The 16,114-nt window shown below is 51.5% G+C and overlaps 1 protein-coding gene across 1 annotated transcript in view; it reads right to left on the bottom strand.

Annotated features, from left to right (window-relative positions):
* Positions 1–16,114, bottom strand: part of SEC31B (SEC31 homolog B, COPII component) — a 1,335,991-nt gene that overhangs the window by 579,571 nt on the left and 740,306 nt on the right. The window lies entirely within an intron of this gene.

Below are 16,114 nucleotides of genomic sequence, written 5' to 3'. Positions count from 1 at the left end.
GAGGGACACAGATGTGACTTCGGCACATTGATGGAGAACCCCAGCAAATGCAGGAGGTCGGCCGTAGTCTGGAGGTGGCTGACGACTGTCTGGGGCGAGCCCTCCTTCAACAACCAGTCGTCTAGGTAGGGGAAGACTGACACCCCTAACCTGCGCAGATGAGCTGCGACCACTGCCATCACCTTTGTGAACACCCGTGGGGCACTGGTAAGGCCGAAGGGGAGCACGGTAAACTAAAAGTGCTCTTGGCCTACCGTGAACCGCAGGTATTGCCGGTGGGCCGGCAGGACGGGGATGTGGAAATAAGCGTCCCGCAAGTCCAACGCTACCAGCCAGTCTTCCGGGTCCAGGGCAGCCAGGACCTGAGCCAAAGTCAGCATCTTGAACTTCTCCTTCCGGAGGAAGCCGTTAACGTTCCGCAGGTCCAAGATAGGGCGTAGGCCCCCTTTGCCTTTCTTGTGTACCAGAAAGTAGTGGGAGTAACATCCACACCCTACCTCTGGCCCAGGAACGCGCTCGATGGCCCCCTTGGCCAAGAGGGCCGTGACTTCCTCTTGCAGAAGTTGCAAGTGATCCCCCAACACGCAGTGGCATTGCGGTGGCATGGATGGAGGGGTCGCCTCGAAAGGGGAGGGAGTAGCCACTTCGGACGATCTGCAGCACCCACCTGTCCTGAGTGATAGTGCGCCAGTGGGAGAGGTGATGGCGAACCCTGCCTCCCACAGGCGTCACATGGGCCTGAAAACTCGGACTACGAAGGTTTTGAGGTGGGTGCTGTGGAGGGAGGTGTGGACTGGCCTCGCCTTTGTCCCCGACCGCCGCCACGGCGGTTTCCACGGCCGCCACCGTGCTGTTGAACATTTTGTGGCACGTGGCTGGCAGCACGTGTGGGGGTGCCCCTTCCGTGGCCACGAAAGGAGCGAAAGGCACCCGTTTGCTGGCGTGGGGCCGTGAGGCCCAAGGACTTGGCCGTAGCCCTGGAGTCCTTAAAACGTTCCAGCGCATGGTCTGCCTTGTCGCCGAAGAGGCGACGGCCATCGAACAGCATGTCCAGAAGTGTGGCCTGGACATCGGCCGAGAAGTTGGCGGACCTCAACCAGGCGTGGCGTCGAACCGCCACCGTCGTTGCCATTGCCCTGCCCAGTGAGTCAGTTGTATCCAGCCCACACCGGATGGAATAACGTGCTGCATCTCGGACCTCCTCCGGGCATTGTGGCAGCACCTCCGCAACCGTGTCCCACAGAGTGTGGGTGTAGTGGCCCAAGAGACAGGCGGTATTCACAGACCGCAGCCCTAAGCTAACAGACGAGAACACCTTCTTCCCAACTGTTCTTATCTCTGGATTCCCGGTCGGGCGGGGCCGACGGGAATGCGGTCTGGGAATTGGAGGACTGGATGACCAGGCTCTCAGGGGTGGGATGGGTGGACAAAAAGCATGGGTCGCCCAGGGCCGGGTGGTAGCGTCTGGCCACGTTCCTATCCACAGGCGGGCCTGTGGCGGGCTTGGACCAAATGCCCACAAGAACGTCACATAAGGCCTCATTGAACGGCAGCAGAGGCTCGCTGGAGCTTGACTGCGGTTTGAGGACCTCAGTGAGGAGGTTAGTCCTCACGGCCGCGACGGGAAGCTCAAGGTGTAAGGCCTTGGCTGCCTTCGTCAACACTACACTATATGTAGACCCTCTCCTCGAAGCCACAGTCGGAGGGGAGGCAAATCCAGTGTCTGGTGATGTGTCAAGACCACTGGCCTCCCCAAGCTCATATGTCCAGTCCTGTTGAGACTGGCACTCCAGTGCCAGAGGGTCCTCAGATCCCTCCCAATCCTCCTCGTCACCCGTAACCTTCAAAACAGGATTAGCAGACGGGGCCTCCTCGTGGAAATAAAAATCTCCATAGGCCGGGCGCCAGAGTCGGACCGTAGGGGACATTGGGGACGGCGTCCACAGCAGGCGCCGGGAGTGACACCCATGGGGCCGGGGCCGGTGCCGGTGAGGTTGAGAGGTCGACCGACGACGAGCCGGATCTGAAAGCGGATCCAGTGAGGTCCTGCGGCGCCGGGACCGAAGTCGCCGGCGGCGTCGGGCCGAAGCACCCGACCCGCTAGGGCCTCCGGTCGGGACCATTGGGCCCGAAGGCGCCACGGAACCCGACTGAGGAGGGAGGGACCTCATGGCCATGAGGTATCGCTCGATCTCCTCGGGTGTCGCACCGTGCCCAGGGACCCGAAGGTGTGGGGCAGGCCGCGACGCTTGTGACTCCAGCGGAGCCGCGTGGGCGGTGTCGCCCGAGCCCCCGGCCGCATCGTGCGAGCGTCGGGGTGGGTCGGAGGAACGATGACGTCTCTCCGACCTCTCATGTCTCTTACCTGAGGACTTGGAGCCTGACGACCGGTGTCCACTCCCGGAGCTGCGATGACTTCGACCTCACGACCTGTCCCTCGACCTCCCGTGGGACCGGGACCGGGACCTGGAGTGGCGCGGTCCGACTGCCGGAGCTCGAGCCGCTTGCGGGACCGCTCTCGCCTAGCCTTCGAAGTCAGGGCCCAGCAGTCGGAGCAGGTGCGGTTGTCGTGATCGAGGCCTAGGCACTTCAGGCGATGGGGGGCCGTGACCGACATTAGTCGGTCGCACTTCGAGCAGGGTTTGAACCCGGGCATCCCTACCGGCACCGATAGAGTCGAAGACTCTAAGAAAAAGAATGATCAAAAAGATCAAAAGTTTAGTTAAAAAATTACTAGGGGTAGAGCTTCTCCAGATCTGCGCTAGCTGGCGCGGAAAAAAGAAGAACTGACGTCAGCGCACATGGGCGGCGTCTAAGTACTCCAACGGCGTCATTCCGGCGCTAACGACGAACGCGGAGCCGCAGACGACGCCTACCGACGCGCAGGGGTATTGCTACGCAAAAATTTCCGGATCCAGTCTGACGCCTGGGGATATTCTAAGGTAAGGAATCTATCACTAAAGTGTCTCTTTCAGATAACTAAATCAACTAGTCTCTGGTCCCACCCACGCTGCAGGCTATTTACTAGACCCCTTTTTTTCTAACATTCCATCCTTGACTTTTAGACTACCTAGTCCGGTCTGTTGGTCCTTTTGGCTCCTGTACCCCCGAATAAAGGTGCCCAAAAATCCTCATATAACCTTCCTTGGCGTAACTTGAACCTCGAGCAATTCCACGCTCTTCTTGCTCTAAAATTGCCTAAGTTACCTACGGATCCAGATGAAGCTTATACAATCTTTTGCGACTGTATTCTCCAAGTACTGGATTCTCTTATTCCGGCAAATTGGTCCAAGAGCCTGTAATCACTCAGTGGCTATACAGAGGGACCCTTATATAAAGAAACACAAAAAAAAGGTAAAACGGGGAACTCTCTCTTGCTAGTGTTCTTTATTAGTGGGTTGTTGTTCTAAAAAAAAAAAAAAAACAAGAGATATTCAGAGTAGAGTCCGTGGACAAGAGAAGTAGTCCAGCTCTCTAATGTTCCTTTCTCTCTCTTTCTTTGGCTCCCAATGGGCTGTTGCAGGGGCTTGGCGGTGCTCTCTGGCCATGGCCCTCCTGGGTCGTGGCAGAAGGAGTCCAGACGTCCTTCTCTCCCCTGAGACGATTGGACTGATAATAGTTGTCCCTGGGCTGATCTCTGCAGTCTGCCTCCTCCTCGTGGATCTTCCTCTCGGGCTCCTGACTCCTGGGCTCCATTCCCGAAACACCCGGTCTTTCCTCCAGCGTCTCTCTAGCCAGTGCGTCTTCCAACACGTCTCTCTCCTTCAGCTTGTCTCGCTCCTCCACGTCTCTCTCCTTCAGCTTCTCTCGCTCCTCCATCGCGTCCTCTTCCAGCGTGTCTCTCTCCGTCGCTTTAGGCGCCGCGGCGGTCACGTGTTCAGCGTTCTGTATTGCTGACACGCAGACTGGCTTGGCTTCCTGCGGCGCACCAATGGCCATCTTAGGTGTCCCGATCGCGGGATTACAGTGCAGTAGCGCTCATGCCAATCTTTGGTTTTCCATCAGACTGACTGTTATGTTAAGCATGTAAAAAACTGGAGCGGGCTTGGAGAAGGGATTATGATCTGCCTGCTAAGAGATGTTATCAGACTGTCATCAAAAGGTATCATTGGGCCATACAGGCTGAGCGCGCTGCTTACTTTGCTAAGGAAATTCAGTCTAGTAGCAATCCAACCAAGTGCATTTTTAAAATACTTAATGATTTTAAACTCAGGAAAACTCCTGCGGCGTCTGTGATCACGTCTAAGCAGCACAGTGAGGACCTTGCCACCTTTTTTGTAAAAAAAGTGGAGACTATATAGAAGTCCTTTCCTCTGGCCCCTGTCTCAGCCCTGTATCCAGGCCCCCTACCATTCACACTCTTAAGGCTTTTTCTCATGTTGATCAGGATGAGGTCAGTCTGCTCTGCAGCAAAATTAAATCTGGCTCCCCTGCAGACCCTCTCAAGCTGGACCATTTTTTAAAATCTCTGTCTCTGGTCTCAGCGCCTCTGTGCCAATTGATTAATACTTCGCTCTCCACAGCAACAGTTCCGAGGCAATGGAAACAGGCTATGGTAGTTCCCCTTCTCAAAAAGCGGTCACTGGATCCAGCAAAATTAGAAGACTTCCGCCCAATCTCTCTTCTTCCTTGGGCAGCTAAAATTGCTAAGGCACATATTAACACCATCCTTACAGCATTTTTGAATACCAACGGCATCCTGGATCCCACACAGAACGGTTTCCGCCCAGGGCACAGTATGGAGATAGCGCTCCTCGCTGTGGCTTAGCCTCTGCGGACTGTTTTAGACTCGGGCAACACCGCGGCACTGATCCGGTTAGATCTCAGTGCCGCGTTCGACACTGTATCCCATCAGATCCTTCTAAATCGTCTGGAGGTGGCAGGAATCGGTGGTTCTGCCTTGGAATGGTTTAGATCTTTCCTTTCTGAAAGAACCTTTCAGGAGTCTGCTCCGTCTTTCCGTTCACGTGTCCAGTCTATCGGCCAGGGTGTCCCACAGGGCACTGCCCTGAGTCCTGTACTTTTAAACTTGCACGTACAACCTTTGGCAGTGATAGCCAGGGACAGGGTTCTCTCCATTGTCTCTTACTCCAACGACAAGCAGTTAGTGGTGGTTCGCTCTGACGATTCTATGCAGGATGCCCCTAAATTTAGGAGCGGGCTGGCAGCAGACACGGAGTGGATGACTGCTAACTGCCTCCAGCTCAATACTAATAAATGGGAGGTGTTGGTGGTGGGTAAAAAAAACCAAACCAAGGAGTGAGAACCGGTGGCCCAACACACTTGAGAGCGCACCCACCCCTAAGTCGGTGGTGAAAACCCTAGGGGTATGGATGGATTCAACCCTCAGTTTTCAGAACCACACCAAGAAAATGTGTATCGGACTACTACGGGGACTGAAACCCCTTTTGGGTTACTTTGACCCGTTCACTAGACAATTGATTGTCCAAGCGGCCATATTGACTATGAAAAATTCACTTTTTGTAGGGGCGATTAAAGCAGAGGTCATGCGCTTACCAAGGGTTCACAATACGGCTACCAGAGCTCTTTTAGGACTCCCGAGAAGGCGCCCCATTTAGGGTGTAATCCAGCGATTACACTGGCTGCCTGTGGCCAAGAGCAAAGAATCTAAAGCTCTCTGCCTGGCCTTCAAATTCTTGAAACTCTCTCCCCCTTGTATTCTGACCGATGTATTGGTACCATACACACCCATGCGCCATCTGCGCTCTATGGGGTCATGCCTGGCTCTAGTACCGCGTGTAAAACGTTTACGTGCCGGGGGACGATCTTTCTGCTGTCTAGCAGCCAAGCTTTGGAACTCCCCCCCCCTTCACATTCGCAGCCTGGAAAACTACCTGACATTTAGGAAGGCAATAAAAACTCATCTCTTCCCTGTGGTTTAGGCTATAGTTTTCAGTCTGCCTGTAGTAAGCGCCGGGACGCCTCTTTGTTGAGGCAGCTGTTGCGCTATACAAGTTGGAATAACATAACATAACAAAGGCTCGCCTGCAGAGTTGGGCTGCCCAAAGATGCTGTGTATCGCTTCGTAAAATTGATGAAGCTAGGCAGGGGACGCTCCGGCTCCACGAAAGAGAGGGAATCGCGGAGCCATCACATCGGGCTCCGAGGAAGGAGCCGGAGAGCGAAGACTCAAAAGACGTCGACAAAAAGTCAAAAAAATTTAGCCAAAAAGCGACTAAGAGGCAAGCTCCCTGCCCTGGCTGGTGTGGAAAAAGAAAAAACTGATGTCAGTGCGCAGGGGTGGCGTCTAAGTGGACACCGTAGCATCATCCCGGCGACCACGACGCCGAGGACAGAGTTGACCTACGCTACCTACCGACGCGCAGAGGTACTGCTAAGAAAAAATTTCTACGGATCTAATCTGAGGCCTGGGTGTAATTCTAAGGTAAAGAATTTAAAACTAATAGTCTCTTTCAGATAGACCACTTTGTCTGGAAAAGACATCATGTAGGGAGGTATGCAAGATAATGTGTGCAACTCACTCACCCACTATAAAGGCTGTCTTGATGGTAAACAGCCAGAGGAGACAGTTGTGTAATGGCTCGAAGGAAGCACACATAAGATAATGAGGACCAAATTAAGGTCCCACCGCACCATAACAAAGGGCGTGGATGAAAAGAAGTGAGCCAGTCCTTTTAGAAACCTACGTACAATTGGAGAACTAAATAGAGAGAACTGGCAGCCGCAAAAAAGCTGGCAGAGCAGAAAGATAACACTTGAGAGTTCCCAAAGCACAGTCTTGTTGGGCTAGGGTTAGAATTAATAAAATAACAGTGGAAAGAGAAGCAGAAAGAGGATCAATAGACATTTCTGTACAGTACAATACAAATGTCTGCCAACGGCAGGCATATACCGTCTTAGTGGAGGGCCGCCTGGCCACCAAAATAATGTTACATACTTTGGGAGGAAGGTCAAAAGCCATCAACTGCGGCTGCTCAATCTCCACGCATGGAGGCACATAGTTGACAGGTTCAGGTGGAGAACCCTCTCCTGTTACTGTGACAGAAGATCCTCCCGAAGGGGCAGCCTGATTGGAGGATCGATGTTCATTTTCAGAAGCTCTGGATACCAGACTCTCCTCACCCAGTCTGGAGCCACAAGGATGACTTGGGCTCGGTCGTTCCTGATCGTCTTTAGACCACTGGGAAGGAGTGGTTTTGGCGGAAAGGCGTATAGCAGGCCTGAGCTCCACTCGAGAGGAAAGGCGTCACCGACCAATAGCCTTGGAAACTCCAGAACGCAGAATTGCTGACAGCCCGCATTCTCTTCAGAGGTGAACAAATATAACCAAGGTTCTCCCACTGCCATTTCCGAGTGGAGATGCCATTCATGATCACTAGGCATCGACGACTGAGTTTGTCAGCCCTGAGGTTCATAGAACCTGCCAGGTGGTGAGCCACCAGGGTTATGCCCTGCTGTTCCAGTCAAGTCCAGAGACGCAGAGCCTCTTGACAAAGGGACCATGACCCCACCCCGCCCTGCTTGTTGCAGTACCAGATGGAGGTGGTGTTGTCCATGAACACCTGCACCAACTTCCCCTTTGCAGAGGGAAGAAATGCTTTCAATGCCAATCGAATCGCTTGGAGCTCTAACAAACTGATGTGGAGCTTTGACTCCGTCAGAGACCAGTGTCCTCGGATCTCCACCTCTCCCAGATGACTGCCCCCTATCCCAGAAGCTACGCATTTGGCATGACTGTGAGTTGTGGTTACGGAGGGGAGAGGGGTGTGCCGCTGACCCAATCGCGGTTCGTCAACCACCTTTGCCGATCTTCCACACTTCCTTCAGAGATCTGAACCACGTCAGTGAGATTTCCCTGATGCTGTGCCCACTGAAACTTCAAGTTTCACTACAGAGTCAGCATACACCACCAGACATGCTTTACCAACAGGATGCAGGAGGCCATGAGGCCCAAAAACCTCAGAGTCAGTTTCAACTAAATCCAGGATAGAGGCTGAAACATCAGATCGTAACCTAAATATCCTGAACTCGCTGCTCAGGAGGAGAAACTGCACTGAACCCAGAACAGCTTCAAAGGAAGGTAGCGTCTGAAAAGAAGTCAGACACCGGGACCTTTTCTATAGCACCCTTTGCCAAGAGAACTGTAACTTCCTCCTGGAGCAATTTTAAATGATCCTCTATCAGCCGTTCTGGATTTGGCAGATTGGGAGGAGAAAAAAAAAGGAAAGGCAGAGAATAGCCCTCATGAATGATCTGCAAGACCCACTTATTCAAAGCTATGGACCTCCAATGGGGAGATGATGATGGATTCTCCTGCCAACTGGAGTGGTGTGGTCTTGCAGAGTCAGACTAGGAGTGCTTGGAGGCTGCATCTGCCGAGGGCAGGGTGGCCGACAACTTCTTGCTTCCATTCCTATGTCGGAATGAACCGCGTCCACGGCCACGTCCCCGCACGGCTTGGGAAGACTGCACAGGACGGTGGCTGGGATAAGGCTGACGCGGCTGAAAACCCCTTTTTTTATGGTGCTACAAAAGGGGCAAAAGGTAGACTGGCCATGAGGAGTAGAAGAGAGGCCCAACGATCTGGCTGTAGCTCAAGAGTCCTTGATCCTCACTAGTGCCAAATCTGCCTTTTCCCAAAACAAGGCAAGTTCCGTCAAAGGGCATGTCCAACAAATCTGACTGGACAACACCCAAGAAGCCAGTTGTCCTAAGCCAGGAGTGGCACCTCAAGGCCACTGTCAAAAATCAACCTGGTCAGTGAATCCGTCATATCAAGGCCACACCTTATGGTGAATTTTGCTGCATCTCTCCCGTCTTTAACTGCCTGAGAGAGCACAGCCCAGGCCTCCTCTGAGACTTATGGCAGCACTTGCGCAACCATCTCTGAAAGGGAGTGGGAGAAACGGCCCAATAAGCATGCAGTATTCACTGACCGCAATGCTGGGCTGGAGGAAGCAAACATTTTCTTACAAAATAAATCCAGCTCTTGGATTCCCTATACGGAAGGGCAGAAGGGAACGCACCCTGTGATGTAGAGGCCTGCACCACCAAACTTTCTGGGGTGGGATGTTAGCTGAGGAACTTTGGGTCACCCGGAACTGGGCGATGGCGGCATGCAATTTTCCTATTCACAGGAGCCCTTGTGCTAAGCTTGGACCACATGCCTAGAAGGACATCAGCTAGTGCTTCAATAGAGGGCAACAGGGGTTAGGAGGTGGAAACCCCAGGTTGAAGCACTTCAGTCAGGAGATTAGTCCTGACCTCCAAGGAGAGCAACTCCACTCCAAGGTCTTCAGCTGCCCTTTTGACCACCAAGGCATAAAATGCCCCCTCCTCCGTAGACACAGTTGGCGGAGAGAGCATGACAGTACCTGGAGAAGTATCCAGTCCACTGGCTTCCACAAGTTCCCCATACCAGTCCAACTGCTCTTCAGAGTCATCCTGGTGTTCCAAAGGATCAATAGACCACTCCCATTCCTCTCCTGAGCCTAACACATCCTCAAAATGTTCAGGTGACAACATAGGACCAAAGGGTTCAGAAGGCCTCAGAGTATCGCTCCAACTCCGTGTCATCGGAGATAAGGATGGGGCTGGTACCACCGATCGGCAGCACAGACTTCGTGTCTGACGCCAGGGTAGGTCGCGGTGGCACGACTGGCATCACCCGGATCTGTGATTGGATCTCTGAGGCCCTACTGGCACCATGGCCGGAGCCGAGAACGTTGAATCCGAGGGGGCCCCTTTCAGCCCTGCGAGGTCCGAGGGCTCGACCCGCTCAAATATGCGGCACATGGCCTCATAGAATTTTTTAATTTGAGCAGGGGTCGCTCCAGCTCCCGGAAAGGGAGGGAGACAAGAAGCAACACTGGCTCCAGCTCTGCAGAACCGTGCATACAGCGTTGGTGTTCCTTCATCAACAGAAGACAGTCGAGGTGAAGATAAAGACCATTTGGACTTCTTTTTCTTCTTGTGTCTGTTCTTAGAGTGTCCCGAAGACCTCAAGTGGGATAAAGAGGACTTTGGGCACTGGAATGGTCCGCGACCTCCTCTTTCTCAATCGGGACCTGGACCTCCGCAGAGTCTCGCTGGACGGTGTCGACTGCTGGGCAGCAAGGAGCTTCAGAGCCCGCTCCCACAAGGTCTTCGGAGCCATAGCCCGACAGTCCGATCACGACTTTGGATCGTGGTCGCGCTTGAGACAGAAGAGGCAGACAAGGAGGGTGTGGGTAACAGACATTGTGCGGGGACAGGCCCCACACAGCTTGAAGCCTGTCTTTCTCGAAGACATCCTCGCATACAATAGAAAAAATCGCGAATTTGACAGAAAGTTTTTTAAAAAAGGCCTGTCAAAAAGCGACAGAGGAGTAGCTCTTACTGGACTGGCAGTTACCTGGCGCGGAAAGAAAAGATCTGACGTCAGAGCACCTGGGTGGTGCCTATATAGGTACCGCAACATCATAATCAACGCGGACTGCAAGCGGAGCTGAATGGAGCCAACCGACAGCGGGGGAAGGGGTATTGCTCAGCAAAGTTTCTGGATCCAGCCTGACGCCTGGGAAATTCAAGGGTAAGGAATCTGCAGGTAGAAGTCTCTATGAGATCCAGAAACTGGTTAGGGAGACACGCATGTCGCAGATGCCTAGCAGAGCCTGACGGATTCTTGGGGTCTGTGTGAGAAGTTGGCCTGATATGCAGTGCTCACTATTCTAGTGATCACTATGTATCATTCCAAACGACCCTTATTGATGATTGGTTGTAAGTCAACCTTATAGACCAGCTATCCTAGTAGCATGGACAAGAGCAGTCTTTAGGCTAAACTCTAGAGGGCGTGTTAAGCCAGCTGTTATACCATCACATATACCCCTTGAACACCAAGTGAAAGGACACCACACAAGTTGTTATGAAAATAAAAGGATATTTATTTATAACAAGTCTACCCTGAGCTCTTTATGAGTCAGGGAGCTAAGCACACAACAAAACTCTTAAGAAAATACTTTAAGTTGCACAATTTACACAAATGCCCGAGGGGCACGAAAAACCATATAATACAAAAGTGGAATGCGAAATACTAGCAGGTAAGTAACAAGATCCAGAGGCTTCAGGATCGCTAGGACTACACTACTGAACCTTCAGGTTAGGAGCAGGAGACCTAGGGAGATCGGGTGCAGAGTGTGCACTCTCACGCGGGATGCGGGACAAAGTCTATGGATGCTGGATTTCGTAAAGTTAGTGTTATCGGACGAATCCGACTAGTTAGGCTGAAAACGAAAAAGGATCTGGACACTTAGATAGTGAACCTACGTTGGAGCACCGAAATGCTCAAGTTACCTAGCCTAGGGGCTGCGGCTGCATAGGGTTCAAAAGACGTCGGGAATCCTCGTTACAGTCTATGGAGCCTGAAAGAAGAAGTTGCTGGCAGGCGACCAGTGATGAAGTTCGATGTGATCCAAGCCTGGATCGGTGATGGAGACGACCTGAAAGCAGAGGGGACTCAGTTCTTAATCACTAGCCAGTGATCAGATGGGCACCAGGATGGCACCGGATGAAGTCACCTCGACCAGGTGAGTGGGCGACTCTGGGCTCTGCAGTCTCTCGGACCAGGAGGCGTTGTCGGTGACCAGGATGAAGGTGCGAGCTGTCCCACAAAGGTATCTGCTGTTGGCGATGCTGGACCCAGGATTGGGGCAACAAACCTTGGCAAAGGCAAGCCCACGCGGTGGACTCAAAATGGCGTCTGGAGTGGACCAGGAGGGTCCGGGGTGCTCCTCTGTTGGAGGAGAGCAAGGGCCAGTCTGGAGCAACCAGACCAGCGATGGAAGTGTTGTGGTTCGTCGTCAGGAGGGCCACAAGCTAGCAGGCAAGTAGCCGGACAACGCGGTGAGCAGCAAGGAGCAGAAGGGCCCCACGCAGATCTCGTGGATGCTGGGGGGCTGGACTTCTGTGCTGGAGCTGCTCAGGGTTAGGGCTTCTCAGACCCCAACGCACTCACTCGAGGATCCCTCGGCGGTCGTGCTGGATAAGCGTTGTGCAGTCTTGAAGATGGCCGGTCCCTTCAGGTCTTGTCACACCCACGAATCTCAGCTGGGCTGATGATGTAGGTAGAGGTCAGAGGTGCCAGGGAATCCGGGTCTCGTCGAGCTGGGCAGTCTTGATCCGGAGGATGGACTTGCAGCAAACCGCATGCGCTTAGATGGTGCCCGCTGGTGCAGGGTGACTACTCCTTAGCCACAAGGGAGAGTCTTCAGAAAGGTTCAAGAGTTCTTTTGTGGAAAGTCATCAAGATTCAGAATCATCTAATTTGGGAAGGGGGCCCGCTCCTACCTTTATACTAAAGAAAGGGGCTGGCACGCGACTAGGTCCTGCCCATGGGTGGGACCAGGAAGGGGGGTGGTTACACCCCTCTCCCCTGTCCGGACTTTCCCCAGCTCAGGGGCTGGTGTGCCCCTGGAACTGGTTCAAGCCGGCATATGCACAGTGAGCACCGGGGTGCCACTTGCAGTCACCTTCCTCTCAGCCCTGCCTACCTGGGATACACAAAACCCTGTCTGGGATGGTGCTAGCACCGCCCCTGACAGGAAACCCTTTGTCCAAGCTCTCCTCGCTGGAAGGACTCCCAGCAGCAGGAGGTCAGACTTGTGTCTGTGGTGGCAGCATCCATTTTGTGATGCTGAGGCTCGAGTTAACTTTAACCGGGGTTCACAGTTACATACATGTTGTGTCCCTCTAGAAGGGTGGAATGCTAACCCCGTCGCTGGAATTGGCGAGGGGTTAGTATTCCAATTCGTATGACACCTTACTCGACATGTTTTGATAAAGCGATACCAAAGTTGGCAAATAACCGCGAGGATTATAATGCACTTAAGAGTATATGGCACGCGTTATCATGGAACAGCTATTAGGACTTGGTTCCGCCAGCTGCAAACTGGCTCAGCTCATGCCAGAGCACCATCTCACATAATTCCAAGCTCTCTGCCTTCAGGATTGTTAAGGCCTGTCATAGGAGTGACTGATAGGAATACATGTGTCCATTTTAGGGTTAGATATAGGTATACTATATCTAAAGCAAAGGGTGATTACACCACCTTGCCCCAGCTGTCGTGCAGCCAGTTGTGTCAGATTTAGATGGCCAGCCAGGTGTGGCATAATACATGCTGCAGCCCCTGGTAGGCCCTGGGCACACCTATGCCCTGGGTACAGGGACTGATAAGGTGGCCCAGTACCAATTGGTAAATGCACCTAAGGTACACGTGTCAATTTAGAGAGAGAACAGCTAGGCTGTGGGTCTGATTAGCAGGCCCACAGCCAGGGAAAGTCGTAAACCAGTGAAGCAAAAAGCAAAAATCTGGCGTGATCATAGGATCGCAGACCCTACTCTCCTACAGTCTGGATCTGCAAGAGGGAACTAATAAAGTGTGAATAATGCGCAGCATGGCCTCCCTAAAGGCCTCCACTTGCTGCAACGTCACAGATGGCCCAGAAATTCCAGGTTCATTGGAACTAGATTCACTATCGGCTCTGAAGGAGATCAGGAGCAACATTGGGTGGCATGTTGACGCCCACTCTGCAGTCTGATGGGGGGGGGGGGGGGGGGGGGGGGGGGGAAATCTGTTTGTGACAGTCCCTACAAAGTCTAGAGCTCTGGTTGTTTTAGGAGGGGACATTTTCCCTTGCAAACCGGAAAATATCTGTCGAAAGAAGTGACTTGAGAAGACCAAGGAGTAGCTCTGGATCCACGTTTGGAGGAGCGGAAATAAAGGAACTGACGCCAGGCTAAATAGGTGGCACTTATATGAAGCTCTGCTTATTACTTCGAAAGTGGAATAACATTGGAGAACAGCCACACAATTTACCTGCCAGAGCATAGAAGAATTGCTTTGAACTTTCTGGATCTAGTTTGCTAACTGGCAAATATTCAGAAGGTGGAAAATCTGTGGTCAGAAGCATTAATTAGAATAACGTTTCCTGCACAACTTCACTTCAGGGTATTCTTTTCCAATCATGTTTACTAATGAAATAATCCTCAGAGGCTTCATCAAATGAAATCCTTCTCTAAAAATAGCCACTATCAAAAATAATATACTTTCATGATAGAGAAAATCTGTAATTAAAAAGTTTGACCGTTTAGTGGAATTCCATGCACATCACTTGTTAAAATTGATAGTTATGTCTATGAAGGCACAGCTACTCTTAAGTGTGTGTATTCACACTTTCCAACCTGTGATTACCAAGTTGTATAAGCAGAAACTGCTTCAGAGATTTTTAATGCCAGAACTGACCACGAGCTGGGATGACTAGGTGTCTCCCTTGGTGAGGGGAGGCTGACTTAATTGTGAATCAAGACGGCACGGTATTGCAGAGCATCATCCATGATGATGCTTAATTTATTTCTCCTTCATATCTGAGGAGATTCTGAACCGGCTCACATTGGAGGCATCCTATAACCCTTTTCTACTACTAGATTTAGATTTCTAAGTTGTTTTCCACATTTGCCCCTACTAGAGGTATCATATTTTCTCTTCTATTGTTACGATGCAATACATCAGGTATGATCATTAGTGTACATATGGCATTGGAGGTAAGAAACAACCCAAGCTCCAGTATCACTTAGGTCCCTTTAGGAACTATTATGGATAGAAAATTCAGTGGTTGGTGTGGGAATCTTTGTAGGTGTAGGGTTAGGGACTTTAGTTTGATCTAATAAATAGCAAGGGAATAAGTTCTCATAATTACTAAACCTAATGAGCAGTACATCCTTGCTAAAATATATGAAGGATACTTGGTTATTTGACAGATAACCTCAATATCGAACAAATCACTCTATTGGACAATTTACTTACCTTTGGTAGCACCTTATCTGGTAGAGACATGATCTAGCCGCAGATTCCTTACCTTTGAACTTCCAGGTGTTAGGCTGGATCCAGAAGATTGCTGATAGCAGTATACCTGTGCTCCTTCAGGTGCATTGGTTGACTCTGTGTGACGTCATAGGTGTCGGGTTGTCGTCATCATGACGTCTGTGCTGTCTTTATAGGCACCACTCCGGCGCGCTGACGTCAGTACTTTTTATTACTTTCCACGCCAGAAGCACAGAACCATGACGTGACTGACCATGGTGTGTCAAAAACAACTAGGGCCCTGAAGGGAAAACAGCAGACACTAAAAATAATCTGCAGTACGGGAGTGTAGGAAACTGGCTTAGTATATAGTGCACACTTATTTAAGTGAAGCACCCTGCAATAATCCAGACAACCATTATGGTGATTTTAGTGGTCTTAGACAACCATAGAAAGCTCTCTAAGTGGTAGCTATGGAGAGCAGCATCCAGTCTTAGTCCAGAAGGAGTATAAAGCAGCGTATTTTACTAGTACTAATCATATAGTGTAGGTTAAGTGAAAAAAAAACACACAGTATTTATTATAAATACTCACTAACACACTGAAATACTGCCTACCCACAGATACAATCACAATATACACAATACTTCAATAGCAGAACAGTTAAGTAGCACAAATACACACTGGTGTCCAGGGGGAGACAAACCATATATTAATAATGAGGAAGGCGAACTGCGACCAAAGTTGAGACTGGACCCAGAAGACTTAGAAGAGCTCGGGACCCAAGAAACCACCCAAGGTAAGTATCCAGGAATCCCAGGGAGGCCGTGTGCAGAGTTGTAACACAGTTGCTTACTCAATACAGGTCAACGAGGGAGTCGCGGTTGCAGTTTTGCAAAAGAAGGACCTTTCCCTGAGGACTCTGAAGAAACCCTGTGGAAGAAGGAAGGTCGGGAAGTCACCCCAACTGTGGATACCCCATGGACCAGAATATCTATGCCAGGGAAGACAGGTGCGAATTGACGTTGGAAACCGATGTAGACCACAATGGGGGACTTCAGTAAAGATGCCGCTGGCGACTAGGTGAAAGAGTCCAGTGGGAACCAAGGGTGGATTCTTGAAGAGGAGTGCCTACAAGCAGAGGGGACACAGTCGAGAGCCATGGGGGCAGTGTCCGGCAAGAGTACCAACAAGCCTTGGCAGCAGCAACAGATGAGAAAAACAAACAATGTGCAGTGTCGGGCCAGCAAAGTTCAAGGGACTCACCAAGTGCAGGAAAGTCGGAGCAGGCCCCA

Source organism: Lissotriton vulgaris, chromosome 5 (assembly GCF_964263255.1).
Source record: "Lissotriton vulgaris chromosome 5, aLisVul1.2, whole genome shotgun sequence".
Taxonomy (NCBI): Eukaryota; Metazoa; Chordata; class Amphibia; order Caudata; family Salamandridae; genus Lissotriton; species Lissotriton vulgaris.
The sequence above is the reverse complement of the archived record's forward strand: the minus strand, read 5'-3'. Positions and strand labels throughout refer to the sequence as shown.